Consider the following 19,988-nt stretch of genomic DNA (forward strand, 5'->3'; position numbering starts at 1 on the left):
CCAAGGCTGGGAGAAAGAAGCCACTAAACCCCTCCCAATGTGCAGGGAAACCGAGGCTCAGAGGAGAAATGTACCCGTCCAAGGTCATAAAACTCGTCACATGGCACTCAAGCCTCCTAATTCCCAACCCAATTCTTTCTTAGCAGTGCTCTTTTTCACGTCTGAAATGTCATGCATCAGACCTAAAGGGTCAGATTCTGAACTTGGTTGAGATGAATGAACCACAGTCAATCTTGCTCTCCAGAAAGTGACGTCCCAGGCTTCCCTGGTGGCACAGTGGTTAAGAATCCACCTGCCAATGCAGGGGACATGGGTTCGAGCCCTGGGCTGGGAAGATCCCACATGCCACGGAGCAACTAAGCCCGTGTGCCACAACTACTGAGTCTGCACTCTAGAACCTGCAAGCCACAACTACTGAGCCCGCGTGCCACAACTACTGAAGCCCACACGCCTAGAGCCCATGCTCCGCAACAAGAGAAGCCACCACAATGAGAAGCCCACGCACTGCAATGGAGAGTAGCTCCTGCTTGCTGCAACTAGAGAAAAGCCCGAGCGCAGCAACGAACACCCAACACAGCCAAAATAAATTAATTAATTAAATAAAATAATAATAATAAAAAAAGAAAGTAACATCCCAGTGGGAAAGGGGATATTCATTCAGTCTATTAAAAAATGTTTTATTAAGCACCAACTATGTATAAGATGTATATTAGGAACTGTTAAGAATACGAAAATGAGTGAAACATGGTCTCTGACCTCAAGAGATGATCTAGCAGGAGAGACAAGACATGTACAAGTGAAGATACAACCAGCAATTAAAAAGCAGAACATAATGATGAATGTGGGTTACAGGGAGTTCGTGCAAGGAGAGGTTGAGGTGACTGGGGTGCATCTATTTGCCCTATGGCCTAGCGTTCCCATTCCCACTGTGGGAAAAACACTGCCTCGGGCTGATGAAGAGAGGTGTAAAGATTCTCATTGCAGCACAGTTGCTAGTGCCTAGGAGCTGGATAGTAACCATGGTATTTGCATATGATGGACTATTATGCTGTAAAAAATATGCATGACAACACGCATTGATCTTAAGTCATTACCATTGAGTGAACGAAGAAACAGTGAGATTTACAGCACAAAACCAATGATGCAGGTTAAGAACACACACACACAATAACATCATGAATCTTTTTTCAAGAATACACATATATCTCTATCAGCATATGAAAGGCAGACTGGAGAGCTATGTATTTAATGCACTGAAATGAGTGTCTATGGTAAAGGAGTTAACAGGAGTGAGGGAAGAAAATAATAAAATAGCATAAAACACAGGCTTAGAACAGACCAGTGACTTAAGGGACGTGATTAAATCTGTGCTTCTGAGGGGTAAAAATGAAGTCATTTAAGAGAAGTAAGAAGTCCTGCTTGAGGAGAAGCTTGGGCAGAGAGTTCCATGAATGAGATAGACCCTGACCCAGTCAATCACCACCTCATATTTCCTTGACAAAACCTACATTTCTAGTATCTGCCAGTTTCTGATTCCAGTGACTTAGCCAGATTTCTCTCCCATGGGTACCCGGGACCAGTCACTGGACGCCTCCTCTTCTGCATCAGCAAACCTACTCACTGCCCTATTGCAGTGGCTCCTGTGAGCCACCTGTACAGTCTCCCCTCTTTCCACCTCACAGCTCCAGAGTTCCCCAGCTTGGCCCTTAAGGAGAAAAAGAGGCTGGACTGCAAGGCGCCTGTGAGTACTTACTGACTCTTGAGGTGAGACAAACCTGAGTTCAAATCCAGACTCCCGCCTCTTACTGTGTGACCTTGAGCAAATTACTTAACCTCTCTGAGCTTCATTTCTCCAATCAGTAAAATATACATAACAACACTTACCTCACAGTGGGGTTGTAAGGATTAAATCAGATACTGTATAAAGCACAAAACAATGGTGGTTCCTTTGTTTATCTGTAGGTGAAATTCATGGTTCTGGAAGGGACACACAGCAGCTGGGGTCCGGGTCCTCATCCCAGCCTACACACTGATCTATGGTGCAACACTTGGCCCCACTCTCTTCCTTTTCCCCAGGCCCTGCTCCAGTCTCTTCTGTTTTCACCCATCCCTGGGCTCTGCCTGAGCAGGATCTGCTCTTATCACCAGACTCCCAAACGCTCAAGAGTTTATAAGATTAAAAAGACTGCAGTGAGAGCTGCTCAATCCTCAGACTACAGTATCCCCTTCCCCTGACCCTTTGCCCCCTTCATGTGCTGTAGAAGAAAGCCTAACACTGCAGCGCTGGCCCTTTTTCTCCTTAAAATGCCGAAAGGAGATGAACTCAGTGGGGCCTCAGGTTTAAATATGATTTCTCCCTTCTGAGGCGCTATTCGTGATGGGAACTCCAAATAAATTTATCATAGTAATGATTGCTGATTCTAGAGCATCAGGGTGACTGACAGCCATGCTACCTCACACTTGCCTTCCTGGCTTTCTCTTTCACTAGAGAGAAATTGTGTGGAGTGGTGCTGGGTGGGGGTGGCTATAATTGCTCTGAGGCAAGTAGACAGTCATGGCTCAGCTTGTTACCAACCCTGGGGTGGGAGGGACAAAGGGAGGGGTGCAAAAATAACAGTCAGCCGAGATGGCTCATAGAGAAAATTCAAAATCTGTGCGTTTAGGTGGGTTGTTTCATCTGAATGTCTCTGCTGTATCCTCTCCAGGTGAGAATATTCACCACCGAAACAGGGAAAGACATGATGATAAATGTTTCCTCAGCATTAGCAGAGTGGTAGGTCAGGAGGAGGTTGCTCTACTCCAACCTCACGGACAGACCAAGAGGAAACACGGCTGAGCTGCTGCAAGATGGATTAAGGGAGGCTTGAGAAAGGCACTTGTCTAGTTAACAAGAAGCAGTTCAAGGTACAGTTTTATTTTCCAAGGAAACATTCTGGACATTTGTCTTTCTTTTGGATGGAGGAGGAACATTCCTGCCCAAGGTGGGAGCGGGGTTCAACAGCTTTTTCTTTGCAACTTTCTGGGAGGCTCAGGGTAACAAGGGGGTGGGGAAGGTGGGTCTCAGTTTCAGGTCCCAGTGTCCTCTGACCACCCTGACCTGCGACACCCCAACAAGCAGGTGGTGAACAAACCTGTGGAGGTCTTCTCAGCTCCTCCTGAGATCTGGTGTAAGGGTGCAATTAGGGGATGTTTTGGGTTGAGGAGTGTCTCCCCAACATTCATGACCACTCGGAAACCTCAGACTGTGACTTTATGTGGAAATAAGATCTTTGCAGGTATGATTAGTTAAGAATCTCAAGATGAAGCCATCCTGGGTTCAGGGTAGGCTCCACATCAGATATCCTAATAAAATGAGGAGAAGACATACAGAGAACGCCATGTGAAGATGGAGGCAGAGATTAGAGTGATGCGTCTACAAGCCAAAGGGTGCCAGCAACAACCAGAAGCCAGGAGAAAGGCATGGAATGAGGCTCCCTCAGAGCCTCCAGAAGGAACCAACCCTGTGGACACCTTGATTTCTGACTTTTGTCCTCCAGAACTGTGAAAGAATAAACTTCTGTTATTTTAAACTCCACGTTTGTGGTAAGTTGTTTCATCAGCCCCAGGAAACTAATACAAGGGAATTGGGCAGAAGGGTTCCAGAGGTGCCCCAAGGGCCCCAAAGTACCCTGGAGTATCACCTGGTTTAATGGCCTACACTTTAATGTCTGCAGCATCTCTCAGTAGAGCATCTTCAGAAGTTAGAGATTCTATTACATAGTCCCCCCAATTCCTGCTCCCTCATAGCCACTCCAGGCGCATATGAACCCCACCCTGAACTGCCCTCTGCACCACTCAGTGTGGGCTTCAGGCCAAGCCTGAGGATTGCCACCTCCTCTCTGTACCACCACATCTGCTCACAGCTTCTGGCCTCAGTTTGCTCAGTCCTCCCCCATACAGATTTCTCAGAGGCTCAGGATGGGAGATGAGGCCAAATGGTGACTGTCCACCATGGATCTCTCACCTGCCTGACCTCCAGCGGCTCTCTCCTCAATCTCAGCCAGGGCTGCCAGTCACAGGGGTCTCTTTGGCCTGGGGGAAGCAGAGGACCCACAGGTATAAGGTTAAGGGAGGTCAAAGCCAGTGGAAACCAGGATCCCAGCACTCAAAGTAGGGACCTCAGAGAACCCGCAAAAGAAGACACTCTTTTATCCATTGTCCCCAGTTCCTCCCATAAGGTACCTGAGAAAGATCCTTCCCTTTAAATGGGGTGTATGTGCATACATGATGTTTGGGAAGAACATTCCAGAGTGGACAAAGGGCCCAACGCTGAGGCCTCTCTACTGGCAACCCACGTGGTTACACTACTACTTAGGAAGGAGCCTGATCTCCTGAGTCATTCTCCCTCCCTCCCCATACTGTGCTCATTCTTGTTAGACACTGCCCTCCTCATAAGCAGTTCTCAGCCACCTACTGGAGAGTCCTAAAATTATCACAGTCTCAAAGCTGTCTTGTCCTCCTAGAGCCGTGGGGGTTGGCAACTCTCAAGACTCAGTCTTCTCTGCTCTCCTGGGTGGGTTTCAAGCTCTGCTGCTCTCCTGGGAGCCAGGAGGAGGAGGTGGGCACTGTCTTCTCCTCGCCTGGGCTTGGACTGGGGCGGGAGATGGGGGGGCCTGGGCCACGACGCCTTGCTGAGGGTGAGGGAGCTGAGAGGAAGGGGCAGCAGATAGGGAGGAGGCAGAGGGAACATGCCCTGGAACCCTGGACTCCCTGGAGTCAGAAAGCCAGGCAGATCTTGACAAACATCCTGGGAGTTATGGGCCCAGCACGCATGGAGAGAGACAGAAAGGCCAGACTCAGAAAGGGATCATGGTCATAGCAACCATCTGTTTCATTGCAAATCTTCTGATTCATTGACCTGCCCACCCCCCACATGCATGTCAGACTGTGTTCCAATGTTTGGCTTGGGACTGTGGCCACCAGAAGTGTGGCTGTCTTCCTCCAACCAGTCAGCTGGTTGGAGCCTGGGCCAGACTGGAGCCCTGGCCTTGTCACTCCCTGCCCAGCACCCCTTCCTCCATTCAAGCCTCAGACTAACCCATCAGGGGACACTGTGAGTGTCTCCCCCTGCCTTCTACCTGCTCGCTAAATACATTTGACACCTCAACAAGGCAGGGCTTCTCTGAGTGCCCAAAGGAGCCCAAAGCCTGGTGTCTGGTCTGCACCAAGGCCGGGCTGGGCACCCAGCACTAAGGTTTAATTGCAGGACTAGTACAGCATCAGCGTTGCTTGGTTTTAAAATTTTATGCAAAAATGCCTTCAGAGCCTCCATAATTCTCAAGTAAAGGAACTCTAGTGCCCAAGACAAGGGACCAGGGATCAAGGACAGGGCTAATTTGATCCAGAGGCCTCCACGCTGGGAAGGACCAGAGGGCTGTCAAGAATTGCCAGGCACAGGTCTTCCCGGGAGTTGGTTCTGGGGAGATGCTATGAGCACATTCGCTTGGGAGGGGACCTTGCAGTTGGGGAGGCAGCTTTACTAACTACTAAGAAATGACTTTTGTTCCTAGTGAACAGTCTCAGCTTTCCGCCTCCTGCTTTCTAGGAGTAGAGCGGTCCCAAAGTTCAGCGGGTGGGATCAGGAGAGACACCCGCCCCTCGCTGCCCCTCCCACTCCTCTCAGGTAGAGAGAGTCCAGGGTTCTGGTCTTTCTTGGGTTAGTTTGGGAGGGGAGGGATCCTCAAAGCTGCCAGGAGAAGAAAGCGAGGGACGCGAATGGTAGAGGGAGAGAAGTCACCTTTGTAAGAAAGGAGAACCGAGGGTGCCAGATTCCTCCAGAAATTGCTTCTGGAACCCAGCTCTTGCTTCCCTTACCTGAGGGGGCACCTCTGTTCCCTCACTGCTGTCTGTCCTCCCTCCCCGTTTCCCAGGAGAACGTTGGGACCAGGTTAACATTTTATCCTAAGCTATTGTGAGGGGGAAAGACAGGGGCTGAAGCTGGTGGTCGACCCAAATCACTCCCTTCTCTCTGATTCCCACCATTCCCTCTCCCATCCATGTTTTGGGGTTGTCAGGGAAACTGTGCAGCCTATCTGCAGCTTCTGTTCTGTTCCTGTCAAACCCAGGAAACTTTCTAAGGCCAATTCAGTGGGAGCGCTGTCAGAGCCTGAGTTGGTCGGCAAGGAGAGGCTGCTCCCTCTTGAAGCCTCCCGCACGGATGTCCTCCCACACAGCTGTGCACACACGCGCGCGCACGCACACACACACGTACACGCACACGTGCAAGCACACAAGCACACAGGCTTGTGCTGCCCACACACACACCAGCAGTTTCAATCGCCCAGCCGAACCTAATAGGAGGAAAGAGAATGAAAACCAAACAGGAAAACAATCTGCCCTGCCAGCCTCCCGGTGGAGCTGCATGCCCCAATTACCTCCATCCTCCTCTCCTCTGAGCCCTGCAGAGCTGGCGAGGTCTGGGTGCCCCAGGCAGCCCACCCACTCGGGTAGCACCCTGCCACCTCAGGCTGGTCAGTCCAGAGAGAGCTAACAAGTCAGACTACCTGAGGGGATGAGTCCTTAGGAACAGGAAGAGGCACCACGCAGAGAAAGGAATGTGCAGGAATGATCCAGAAGCTCCACAGTGGGAGTCAGAGTGGAGTCTGACCTTGAGAAGGTCACCCAAATACATCACCCTCTGTGATGGGGGGACACGGACCTCAGCCTCTCCAGATGTTCCAAAAGTGAACTGAGATACTATGAGGCAGGGAGATGGGCTAAAAAAGCATGGTGAAAGGCAACTGGTTGTAAAGTGGACCATGTTTAGCATCTTTCTACAGCTCCTAAATCCCAGGACTCAGACCAAGGTCACCATCAAACAAGGACCTTTCCAGTGATTTGAGCTGTCCAGCCAAGACACAAGCTGCTACAATGAGTACTGAGTTTTTCATCACAGGAGGTATGGAAGCAGAGGCTGGGTACCCACTGACAAGGCTACCATGAGTGGCAACTTAGGTCAAATGACCTCTGAGATTCTGGTGGCAGGAAGAGTCCAGAGTCCATAGTTCAGAGTCTTTGCATGAAACAGGCCCTCTCAGTGCATGATGGCTGAGGGCAGGGGGCCAACCCTTCCTTCCATACACTGGCATTCACCAGTGCAGCTGACCTTCCCACTGATCAGCCAAGGGACCTGGCCACTGTTTTCCCTGGAGGACTTGAATAGACCGAAGAGAAGATGCCTAAAGAAAAACTCAATGGAAGATTTCTGTGTGTAGGAATTAGAGAAACACAACCACGTGGGGTAGAGGCCCTGACTATAAAGCCAATTTCTACTTGAAATGAAGGGTTGTGTCTTGAGAACCAGCAAAGAAAGCTTTGTTTTGTTTTGTTTTGTTTTGTTTTGTGGTACGCGGGCCTCTCACTGTTGTGGCCTCTCCCGTTGCGGAGCACAGGCTCAGGACGCGCAGGCTCAGCAGCCATGGCTCACGGGCCCAGCCGCTCCGCGGCATGTGGGATCTTCCCGGACCGGGGCACGAACCCGTGTGTCCCGCATCGGCAGGCGGACTCTCAATCACTGCGCCACCAGGGAAGTCCTTGGGGAGGTTTTTTGGTTCTTTGTTTTTTAATTTTTTTATTTTGGCCATGCCACGTGTCTTGTGGGATCTCTGTTCCCCAACCAGAAACTGAACCTGGGCCACAGCAGTGAAAGCACTGAATCCTAAGCACTAGACAACCAGGGAACATATGTACAATGGAATATTACTCAGCCATAAAAAAGAACAAAATAATGGCATTTGCAGCAACATGGATGGACTTAGAGATTGTCATACTGAGTGAAGTAAGTCAGACAGAGAACGAGAAAGACAAATACCATGTTATTGCTTATATGTGCAATCTAAAAAAATGGTACAAATGAACTTATTTACAAAACAGAAATAGAGTCACAGATGTAGAAAACAATCTTGTGGTTAGCGGGGGTGGGGGGTGATAAATTGGGAAATTGGGATTGACATATACACACTACTATACATAAAATAGATAACTAATAGGGACCTACTATATAGCACAAGGAACTCTACTCAATACTCTGTAATGATCTATATGGGAAAAGAATCTAAAAAAGAGTGGATATATGTATATGTATAACTGATTCATTTTGCTGTACAGCAGAAATAACAACATTGTAAATCAACTATACTCCAATAGAAAGTTTTTTTAAAAATTGGCTTCGTTTCCTCAGAAATCAGGGACAGAGAGGCAGTCTCTCTGGTGAGAAGGGAAGGAGGTTTGTGTCAGAAGAAAGCAAGGTAGAGGTGATACTGTAAGCTCCTTAGGGTCAGGGATAGTGTTGTGGCCTAAATTCCAGGCTATTGAGAACTGTTGTACCACCTGTGCTCTGCACAACAGAGCGAGCGAATTGCGGTTGAAATCCAGTCACGTTCTGCTAGCCAAGCAATACAACCCACAGGATAGAGGCTGCCTGGAAGAGGCACCTTTTTGCTAAATCTCCCCGAGGGGCAGCAGTGGCCCTGCTCCAATCGATCCCTGTATGGATCTCCTGTGATCTTCCTAAAGTCCAAGTCTCACCATGACCCTCCTCACTTAAACTCTTCAATGGCTGCTCATCTCCTATGAGGAAAAAGGCAAATGTCTTAGCCTGGTTGAGAAGACCCTTCATCGTGAGCCTCTGCCCCTCCTCCCAGTCTTGTGAACCCTTTTTCTTTACATTCTCCTGTACTCCAGCTATATCACCCTACCCACCTTTCCCCAAACACTGCGCTCTGCTCTTCTTAGCTTCTTCAAGACTCTTCCCAGCCTAGACTAGACAGGAAACTTGGCTGCAAACGACAGAAACCAACTATCACTAATTAAGCAGATAAGGAGTATTCTGGAAAGAGAAATTCTGGTGGCTCAAGAGTTGATGGGTAGGCTGGAGCGGTAGCTCCCACCACAAGCAGGAACAAAGGGAGGCTAGATGGCAGAGAACACTCCAAGGTCAATGACAAGGGCATCTGGTTAGACACTGCTGCTAGTTCTGCCCCCTTCCCATCCACCCTCAACTGACACCCCCCCAGGCTAGATATCTTTGCTGTGACGATTCCCAATTGTACCTGCCCTTCCTGTCAAAGTCCCAAAGACCCTGTGGGGGCATCAGATTGGCTGAGCTCAGGTTGCAGGGCCCACCCTCCCTCTACCCTTACGCTGTCCACACCCATGCTGTGGGGGAAGCAGGGAGAGAAAAAATCTGCACCACCATGCTCCCCCCGCCCCTACCCACCATGTGGAGTAGAAGGTGGAATCCTGCCTGCACTGAGACTCATGCGATAGGGAATTCCCTCTGAAATAAGAAGGGCGCTCAGACACTGGGCAATCAAACACATGACAAATGTCCACTTCACTGTCTCCTTGTCTGCCTCATCAATTCCCGTTCAGTCCTCAAATGTCATTTGTCTAAAACCTTCCTCCAACGCAGGCATGCTCAGGTGCTCCTTTCATGTTCCCATAGCACCTGGTACCCCCACCACACCTTTCTTACTTTATTAAATTGTTTTGCATATTTGTCTTCCACTCCAGACCATGAGTCCCTTTGGATCTTTGAGCAGGGCATACTCATCCATGACCCCTTGTCTGTATCCAGTGGGTGGCATTAGTGGGAGCTCAGTAAGTTTACAAGTGAAAGACGGAATGAATGTGTACCCCCGAGACCCCTCACATGGTAGTAGATCAGCTTATAACACGGTAAATGCCTGGACGCATGTGATGAATGGGATCCTTACAGAGATGGGGTGCCAAGGAGCAAAGTTAGGCTCTTACGCTTACAGGTATTAGAGAGAAAAGCCTGTTAGCAAGTTACCCTCTTCCCTAAAGGGCTGTGAAGATACATTTTCCGTAAGACACTCCAGTTAGAGGCCTAGTGGGGTGTGAGTTCAATTGTAAGCGTAAAGTCTTGGTTGCTGTAAATCTGGAATTGTGTGGGTTGAGATGAAAATGCTTTACAATCATTAAGCTCCATTGTGAAGTAATTATATAAAGTCCTACACCAGACCCCTGGGCCAGGAGTGGGCTGGAACTGCCCTGAGTGGCCCCCACAAGGGAGGATAGTGGGAGAGAAGCATCTGGAAAGATACGAGAGGGTAGCAAGAGCTGTTGAAAATAGAAGGGAAGAAGCAGAAGAGAACGTGAGGGAGGAAAGCAGCAGAAGGAGCATGTAGGAGCAAAGCCCGGGGATAGGGACAGAGGGGGAAGGTGGAGCAGAGGCTGGAGGCCAGGGCTGGGACAGAGAAAGAGGCGATGTGTGGTCAAGTGTACTGCAGCCAGGAGGAGGGGGGAGAGATGTGGAGAAGGCCAGAGCGAATGTCCACCTCCTCTGAGCAAACATTTATTAGCGTCTACCATGCGCCAGGCACTGTGTTAAGACACTAAGGATATAAAGGTATATAATTGTATATAAAGATATGCAAACCCCTTACCTTCCAGGGTTTACAGAGCAGTGAGGGAGACAAACACAAAACCAAGATATTAAAAATTGTTTGGTAGATGGATAGATACAAGAAAGAAAAAGAATGCAATTACACGTGAAAGGGACACTCCTCCTAACCTATAGGAGATGCCCATTGAGCTCAGTGTTGAAGGATGGGTTAGCCAAGGAAAGAAAGGTGAGAGGAGGTCCCTGTAAGGAAAACAACTTCATCAGACACATGGAGGCATGGGCTGATGGGGATGGGGCGGGCAGTGGCGCGAGATACGCTGGAGAGGCTGGGAGGAGCCACATGTGCCAGCCTAAGGATCTTGGACCTGCAGGGGATGAGAGCCATCGACAGGGCAAGACACAATAAGATTTGCATTTAAGGATTGTCACTTTGACAGAGGGGGATTATGTGGCAGAAGACTGTAGTCTGGGAGACCAATTAGGAGTTGATTACAGTTGTCAAAGTGAAAGATGGTGGTGCTATTACCTGAGATGAAGGACACACAGAAGAGAACAGTTAGCAGGAGGGAGGGGAGATGATGATGCGTTTGAGACTGTTGAGTTCAGAATGCTTGTAGACCATCTAAGGGCATATGTGTCTAACAGGCATTTGAATATGGGCATCTGAAACTAAAGGGAGAGATGGTGGCTGCAGATATGATGTGGGCTTCATCAGCATAGAGACAGGAGTTTTAGTAAATGAAAGTGGATGAGCTCTCCCAAAGAGAAAATACACACAGCCAAGTCGTGGGCCCAGGCTGAAACTCTGAGAAACCCCAGTGTTTAAAGGGTGCTGGAAAGGAGGGCCCTGAGAAGGAGAACACAAAAGGAGAGTTGGAGAAGCAGAGGAGATTTAGGCCGAGGGACAGCAGGCCTTTCAGGAAGCTCTGAGGACAGCAGGGTCAGAAGCAGGAGAGAGGTCTAGAAGTAAAGTGGCCACTGGAGTTTGCAAAATGGAGGTAAGCTTTTCACAAATGTGTGTTGTGTGGGGCAAGATGGAAGCCAGTGCTGAGCCTGGGTAAAAAGTATAACGAGTTCCTCTACTGTTTGTTTTTTTTTTGTTTTTTTTTTTTTGCTGTACACGGGGCCTCTCACTGTTGTGGCCTCTCCCATTGCGGAGCACAGGCTCTGGACGCGCAGGCTCACCAGCCCAGCCGCTTCACGGCATGTGGGATCTTCCCAGACCGGGGCACGAACCCATGTCCCCTGCATCAGCAGGCGGACTCTCAACCACTGCGCCACCAGGGAAGCCCTCTTCTTTTTTTTTAATTGAAGTATAGTTGAATGCCTTTACTATTCTTGCAACTTGTCTCTGGGTTTGAAATTGCATCAAAATAAAGAGTTAGCAATTAAAACAGGAGACTTTTGTTTGAAATAATACAGGTTCATTTTAAAGATCAAACAACTCTAAAAGGCATAAAATAGAAAAAGAAAATTCTGCCTTCTCTCTATCTGTATCCAAATTCCACCCCTTAAAGGTAACTTCACCATTGTTAATATTTCAATAGTTTCCTTCCAGATCCGTTTTATTTACTTGTTGCTATCATTGTTACAAAAATAGAATCATACTATCTACATCCTGTTTAGCAACTTACAAGCATATCACAAGTAGGTATTTCCCTGGTGGCGCAGTGGTTAAGAATCCCCCTGCCAATGCAGGGGACACATGTTTGAGCCCTGGTCCAGGAAGATCCCACATGCCACGGAGCAACAAAGCCCGTGCGCCACAACTACTAAGCCTGTACTTTAGAGTCCGCGAGCCACAACTACTGAAGCCCACGTGCCACAACTACTGAAGCCCATGCACCTTGAGCTCGTGCTCCTCAACAAGAGAAGCCACCGCAATGAGAAGCCTGCATACCACAACGAAGAGTAACCCCCAATCGCCGCAACTAGAGAAAAGCCCATGTGCAGCAACGAAGACCCAACACAGCCAAAAATAAATTAATTTTTTAAAAATTCTTAAAAAAAAAATCACAAGCATTTTGTCATGACAGAATACGTATTTCACTTTCATTCTTCAATACTGCACAGTATTCTATCATATGGATGCACAAAAATTCATTTTTAATTTTGAAATTTGAAAAGTACAGAGAATAAAATAACATATACTCATGTACCCACTGCCCTTTTTAAATAAATGCTAACAGTTTGACATACATGTTTCAGATTCTTTTTTAGAATATAGTGGTCTTGGATGAGACATGATTGAAAAAACCCAAGGTGGCTGAAAGTTGCCTAAAAATGCAAACTTGACCTCATCACATCCCTGATTTAACCCTTTCAGTGGCTGGGATCAGGGCAGGCTCCACAGCATGGTGTTCCCAGGCCCTCTTGAACCCTAGGTCCATTTCTGCTTGCATCCCCTCCCCAATGGCAGCTGGGTCAGGCTGTTCAAATTCCAGCATTTTTTTTTGAACTTTTTTTTTTTAAATTTATTTTTGGTTGTGTTGGGTCTTTGTTGCTGCACACAGGCTTTCTCTAGTTGTCTCGAGCGGGGACTACTTTTCGTTGCAGTGTGCAGGCTTCTCATTGCGGTGGCTTCTCTTGTTGCAGAACAGGGGCTCTAGGCATGTGGGCTTCAGTAGTTGTGGCACATGGGCTCAGGAGTTGTGGCTTGCGGGCTCTAGATCGCAGGCTCAGGAGTTGTGGCACACGGGCTTAGTTGCTCCATGGCATGTGGGATCTTCCCGGACCAGGGCTTGAACCCATGTCCCCTGCATTGGCAGGCAGATCCTTAACCACTGCGCCACCATGGAAGTCGGCATTATTTATTTATTTATTTTTTGCGTTACGCGGGCTTCTCACTGTTGTGGCCTCTCCCGTTGCGGAGCACAGGCTCCGGACGCGCAGGCTCAGCGGCCATGGCTCATGGGCCCAGCCGCTCCGCGGCATGTGGGATCTTCCCAGACCGGGGCACGAACCCGAGTCCCCTGCATCAGCAGGCGGACTCTCAACCACTGCGTCACCAGGGAAGCCCAAGTCCGCATTTTTTAAACAGGCTTTTTCACATGTCCTTTCCTCAGGCTCATCTCTTTAGCTAGATTAATTCCTCACTCCATCCTGCTGCCCCACCCCACTCCTGCCCCAATCCACCTAGAGAACACTTAGTCATCTTCAGGACACAGTCACCTAGGTGCCTTTCCTCACTCCCCCCACCCCCACCAGATAGGATTGGCATCGCCACACTTTGGGCCCCATGATGTCCTCTATTTGCCTCCATCACAGTGCTTTTATCCTTTGCACTCCTCTGTTGACCTGCTGACTGCCCGCCCCTGGACTATAAATCCCTTGAGGACAAGATCCACGCCTTATTAATCTCCAGCTCTTTAAAGCCTGGCACACTCAGCAAAGGCTCTTTAAATAGCCTGTGGATTCCTGAAGCACTGGTGACAAAGCAGAGGGTTAGGTGGCCCCAGCCTGACTGTTTCTGGAGGCCTCCCACAATGATGGTGCCCAAGACTGCTCTGGATCCTCCAGGGCACCTGCAGAAGCACTGCCCCCACTTTCCCCTGTGTCCTGACTGAGCTGTACAGCCTCCGGCCTCCCCTGCCCGTTCTCTGGCTCACCCACCCATGTTCCCAGCCAGATCCCCCCTCCACAGAGTCAACAGGGAGCACTCAGTGGAGTTCATTACTTAACAGTCAATGGCCTAGACTCCCATCTCCCCTCAGAGTCCACAGAGGCTGTTTGGAGCCCAGCCCCGGTTCCTGTAAGTGGAAAGCAAATTGCACTCATTCCCAAGATGAATCATTTTGTTTTAATCGCCCGTCCTTTTGCTGGCACGGCCACTGCCACGGCTGCCTGCTCTGCCTTTTGGCCGTCTGTTGGCAGGATGCCCTCCCAGGCCCTGCTAATAACCAAGAAGAGAGGTACAAGGAGGAGGAAGGAGAGGGAGCCCCCTAGAAGGAGCAGGTAGTGTGCAGCAATGAGCCAAAGCTTATGAAAATGACACCACTGTCCTTCTGGAACCCAAGCAAAGATTCCAAACAGGCAGAGAGCAGCTTCCAACTTGCGGCGCCCTTGGGGGGCTGCTCCAGAGACCAGATGGCTAACGTGGTGGAAGCACCCCACCTCTCCCAGCCTCTAAGGAGAGCCTCCCCACCTGGAGTTCCTCTGAGCTGGATGGGCTGGGTGACCCGGGAGACCATGGGAGGAGGAGGCTAACAATGAACAGGGAAATTGCAAGACCCAGAATTAGTTCCCTGGATTCTGGTATGAAATGGGTAGCAGGTAGGGAGAAGCAAATCTACACCCATTTTCCTTCTCAGGCAGCGATTCCAGGAGACCATGTAGAATGGCAGCCATGTTTTCTTCCCACCTACAGGAGGGCTCATTCTAGATCTGTGGGGGAGAGTCCAGCCTGCCGTCGGCAAGAGGCTGCCCAGGTTCCAGCCTCTGCCACGGTGCTGGCACTGGGCCCCACAGACTATTGGCACTGAAGCCTAGGGCACAGACTGTGCCACTGAATGAAGTGCTTGTGGCCACCTGGAGCCTAAGGAGGTGCTCGCCCCTCCACAGTGGGATGGACTTGTAACCTTGCTCAGGTCCTAAGCTGGCTGGAAAGGGGTTACGTAGGGACGGGAATTCTTTGCAAGGGAAACAGGAAGATTGAATGACCCAGAGGACACTGGTCTCCCTTTCTGACCAGTTTGCCAGTCAGGAGGCACCCAAGGTGCCTGCGGCAGAGGAATGACCTCTGGAGGACTCTTCCTGCCCAAGGTGCTCAAGGTGCTTCACAAACATGACCTGGGCCGGGAGGGTACGGAAACAGTGTTCTCTCTGCACCTGGTAACCGAGCCTCTGGGAGAGGTTCCCTCCACCCCAGCCCAGCCATCTCTAAAGAGTTTGTGGGGTTGAGAGGAAACACCTGTTTGTAATAATTTACTCTGCAGTGGCAAGCCTCGAGTGGCCGTGTTTGGAGTTTGCCAAGAAGAACCCTGTCCTCCACTGTGCTTTGCTCCACCAGAGGAAGGGATGGTCTGGTATTTCCACAGCAGGGTACTGAGCCTGCTGGGAAGCCAGGACCCCAAGGAAGCTGTGTGAGAACATCCAGAACCTGCATCTCTCCATGTGCTGCACACACTGCTGCCAGGAGCAAGTGCAGGGGCAGAGAGGTGTGGGCTTCCTGGGAAAGGATGTCTCTCTGAGGGAAGAAAGGATGGGAGACTCATTCAACAAATATTTTTCGAGGGTCTACTATGCACCAGGCACTGTTCCAGCACAACTGTGCACAAAACAGGCAAAGTCCCTGCCTCATGGAGCTTACATTCTACTGCAAGTTCGATTCTGGAAGGTCAGAATTGTTCCAGGCCTTGAGAAATAGCCCCTGAGCTCCCACCAAGGAGGAATTGAAGCCTTGAGAGGAAGAGTGAGTGAGGAGTAAGCCCCAGCCTCCCAATCAGCAGCAGGAGAGGAGAGAATGGACATAGGCTGTGACTCCAGTCCAGTATCCTTCCCAGAGCGCCTGTCAAGGGCAAGGGTTTCTGTGCTGATTGGGGAAGATGAAGAGCAGTGTTGAGTCCCCTCGTCCCTCCCTCTTCCTCCCCCTCCTCCCCCTCCAAGCCTGTTACGCAAGTCTCCAGCTGACTGTCTGCTCCATTCCTGGCTTGGAGTCTTGAGTCAGTGACAGCCAGGAGGCCCTGTAAACTGTTTCCTTGACGCAACGACTCCAAGACAGCCCCTGGGGATAGAAACTCAGAGGGAATGTGGACCTGAGTTCCAAAGGCCCAGATGGAGGAAAGGTAAACAGGGAGAAGCTGTGGGAGGCAAGGAGTTACCCTTAGACTGCAGCTGCCTAGGTTAAACTACAGAGATAAGGTGTGTGAAAGCTCCCAGCAGAGCGCCTGATATGTCAGCGCTCAATAAATACTAATCTTCCTCCTTCCCTCCCTCCCTCCCTCCCTCCCTTTCTTCCTTCCTTCCTTCCTCATCTCCACTGGACAAGCCTCCATTTCAAATGCCCTATTAATCATTTACAACATCACTGATAGTAATAAGATTCATAAAAACTGAAATTGTAGGAGGTTTACCCCACCCTTCTGGCTTCAGATCGGAGAGCTACATATCCCACCTTCTGTTGGGAAAGAGGAAGCACTATCCTTTGGAATTCTCTCGCCCCCATTTAGGCTTTCCATTCAGATTATCTCACTCCTTTGGATGTCCTCAAGAAACATGAGTGTCTCACCTGCCCAGAATGTGGCTGAGATATGGATGAACAGGCGACCATGCCCAGCCTCCTTAATGCTTGCTTTCCTCGGCTGCAGTTCCAAGGCCCCCAATTGGCAGGTGTCAGACAAAACGCCAAGGACCTCTGTGTCCATGCTGGGTCCTAGCATCTGATCTCAGGCTCTGGCCTCCTCTCTGCCCCTTTTCTGCTGTTCATGCACTGCGAATGGATCTCTCCTGCATGAATTCTTAGCACCTGCAGATACATGCCTTGATTTGGATAAAATCTTTATGTATTGCCATTGATTTTAAAGATACCAACAGGAGCAAGTTTAACCTCTAATGTGATATAACAGTAGCTCCAGATCACAAAACACACCAACCTCCCAAAGGAATTCTGAGGACTTACCAAGTTCTTCTCTGTGCACGCAACTGTTGCCCCCAGTCCCGGGAAAGTAAGACAAAGTGAAGCCAATGTTTGTTGGGGAAGCAGGGTGACAAGGGGATGGGGTGGGGTGTGCTTATTTGAGAGGGTGGGAGAGAGGGGTTAATGTTTGGAAGCAATCGGTAAATGCATCTTTTTCCATTCTTCCTCCTGGGGCAGGCAGACACACGGTGAGAAGAGGAAAGCAGACCTCCCCCACCCCCTGCCCATGGCAGTCTTGGCTATCGTCAGGCCTGGGCTGGGTGCCCAGAAGATGTGGGTGCAAACCTCTCCCACACTCTCCTGCACCCGCCAGGCTTCCAGTGGTTTCCTGCCTGCCTCTGTCTCTTCCCTGCCACACCTCCCCATCCTCTTCAGTACCAATTTACTTCTCCCCTTGTCAGCCATACTCTTAAAAGCTTGAGGGGTGTCACTCTTAGAAGCTGGAGACGGGGTGACCAAGGACAACTTGGTCCCTTCCCTACCAGCCCTCCTTGCCCTTTTCAGCCAAGTCTTAGTTTCTGCCTTGCATTGGCCCCATCCATCTCTCCGTGAAGGGCCCTCCTCTGTCAGCCTGCTGCTCTGGCCAGCTTGCTTTAGTATCTGGCTCTTGGTCTCAGCAGGAAGTGATCTGTCCATCCTTAGGCTCAGCGGCCTTCCCCCTGCAGCCCCCAGGTCAGCCTTGCAGACAGGCCCTTCCACAGCATTCCTTGCCTGCCTCTCAGCCTCACTCCCCTCTTCTTTTATTCTATTTCTTCATCTCCCTTTATGGTGTTTGGAAACTTGCCTTCAGTCAGACCAGTGGTTCTCTTCTGTATGCACGCAGCCCCTCGTCTGACCAGTCTCACTATACAGCCAGACAGAATGATCCATTATCAGGAGCAAGTGAGTGGAGTGACTGCATAAAACCACCGAGGGCTGGTGAGCTGTTTCAATAGCTCTTATTGATGCCAATGAGCTAATCTTCCAACTTATTTAAAATCCCACCAGATAGGGGTACGGGGGCCAAGCTGAGGACTGGAGACAGAAGGGCTCTGCATTTGAACTCTGACTTTGTTACTCCCAGATGTGTCTGTCTGGCTAAAATGCTAGGTTTCTCAGGGGTTCCCTACTCTGATAGAGAAAAGTAGTGATTTTGTCCTCTGGTTTCCCAGACGTCGTAAGAGGACATATAGATCTTCATAAAGTGCTTTGGAGGTTTCTTTGGAGGTTTTTGGAAGAAGAAGCTGATGAATTTGCTCCATGCTCTCACCACCTTCCTGCCAGCCCAGGACTCCCAGCAGGAGGCAAGTTTCCCAATCAGTCAAAACCATGCTCAACCCCCATCCCCACCCCCACCCCACTGGGCACCCTACATGCCCAGAAGGCAGGATATAGGGAAAAGGTAAGGAGCCCTTAAGGGGCTCCATGCTGGGGACATATGGCCTCTGCCCTGGAAATTTCCAGTCTGATCCCTGCTTTCTGAGACGGCTACCTGCAGAGAACCAAGGGCTACGTGAGGGCAAAGGGCCAGAAGCTTGCCCAGATTATTCTCATCCGAGGCAACCAAGGCTTCTCTGACAGTCAGAGGGGAAGACTTGGATGCTGGTGTGTGCTGGCCAAGCTTGCCACAGGCTGGCCCATCCGCGCCCGTTCCAAAGTGCTGCAAGGGGCTGAGGGCCCACTCTGTTCTGCCCGGCCCAGCCTGGGCTGCTGAAGTAGGAGGGAGGAGGGACAAGGAGAGAAGAATGGTAAGAAGGTGGGAAGGTGCCAACCTGGTGATTCCAGTTTTAGCTGCTGAGCTTCCCTGGAAAAGGAAAAATTCAGGAGAAAGCCAGGGAAAGTTTGGATGTAAGGAATCCCCTGCTCTGTCACAACTATCCCCACAGAACCCAGCAAAAAAGAACCTCATTAAAACATATGTTGGGTGAGCTTTGGTGAATCAGTTCCTAAAAACTACCCATCCTTCTGGCCCTCCTCCCTGCAGGCTGGGCTGTTACCAGCCTCATCAGAGAGGAAAGCAGAGTTTCTCCCCATTTGATTCCATCTGGGCCCGGGCCTCTCCGCAGCCAATTTGCAGCATCACAGTGCAAAACGATGCAGCTGAGCCCAGCCAAATCCAAGGTCCCAGATCCCATCCCCTGATCAGCAGGAGAGCTAGATGGGCCCTCAGGCCACAGAAGAGAAACACCTCAGAAGGACCAAGAGGGTTTGTTAATAATAACAGTCGGGGCGGGACTTCCCTGGTGGCACAGTGATGAAGAATCCGCCTGCCAATGCAGGGGACACGGGTTCAAGCCCTGTTCCGTGAAGTTCCCACATGCCACGGAGCAACTAAGCCTGTGCGCCACAACTACTGAGCCTGTGCTCGAGAGCCCGCAAACCACAACTGCTGAAGCCCACGCGCCTAGAGCCCGTGCTCCGCAGCAAGAGAAGCCACTGCAATGAGAAGCCTGCGCACCGCAACAAAAGAGAAGACCCAGCTCACGGCAACTAGAGAAAAGCCCACACGTAGCAACGAAGACCCAATGCAGCCAAAAATAAACAAATAAAAATTAATTAATTAATTTTAAAAAAACAGTCGGGGTATGGCCCTGGGTCTCATGTACATACATACACATACGCTCCCATTTACACAGATTTACAAAAACATGTCTTTTTCAGGTACAATTTAATTTTTAACTTTTTTTTTTCTTTTTGGCCACGCCGTGTGGCATGTGGGATCTTAGTTCACACATAGACTCATAAAAGCAGAGATGCATACTTTAAGATCCTGATGTACCCTCCCCCCCCCCACCCCCACATACGAGAAAGTCAAATGAAATCACTCACCTTCTACCCCACCTCACCTTGCCTCTCCCTCCTGCAGGGTGGGCTTCTCCCAAAAAGCAGTCTAGGGGGCTCAGGGCTAGGGGAGTAACTGCACCATTTGCATTTTTTCCAGGAGGGGAGTGGCACCAGCAGCCCAAG

General features: G+C 50.0%; 1 long non-coding RNA gene across 1 annotated transcript in view; it reads right to left on the reverse strand.

Annotated features, from left to right (window-relative positions):
- LOC113607415 (uncharacterized) overlaps positions 1-19,988 on the reverse strand; it is a 38,804-nt gene that overhangs the window by 14,322 nt on the left and 4,494 nt on the right. Inside the window, exon 2 of the long non-coding RNA XR_003427941.1 lies at positions 4,004-4,071. This is a non-coding gene — a long non-coding RNA (uncharacterized LOC113607415). The remainder of the gene's footprint in view (positions 1-4,003; positions 4,072-19,988) is intronic.

Source organism: Aethalodelphis obliquidens, unplaced genomic scaffold (assembly GCF_003676395.1).
Source record: "Aethalodelphis obliquidens isolate GAN/ISIS:26980383/991018 unplaced genomic scaffold, ASM367639v1 scaffold48, whole genome shotgun sequence".
Classification (NCBI taxonomy): Eukaryota; Metazoa; Chordata; class Mammalia; order Artiodactyla; family Delphinidae; genus Aethalodelphis; species Aethalodelphis obliquidens.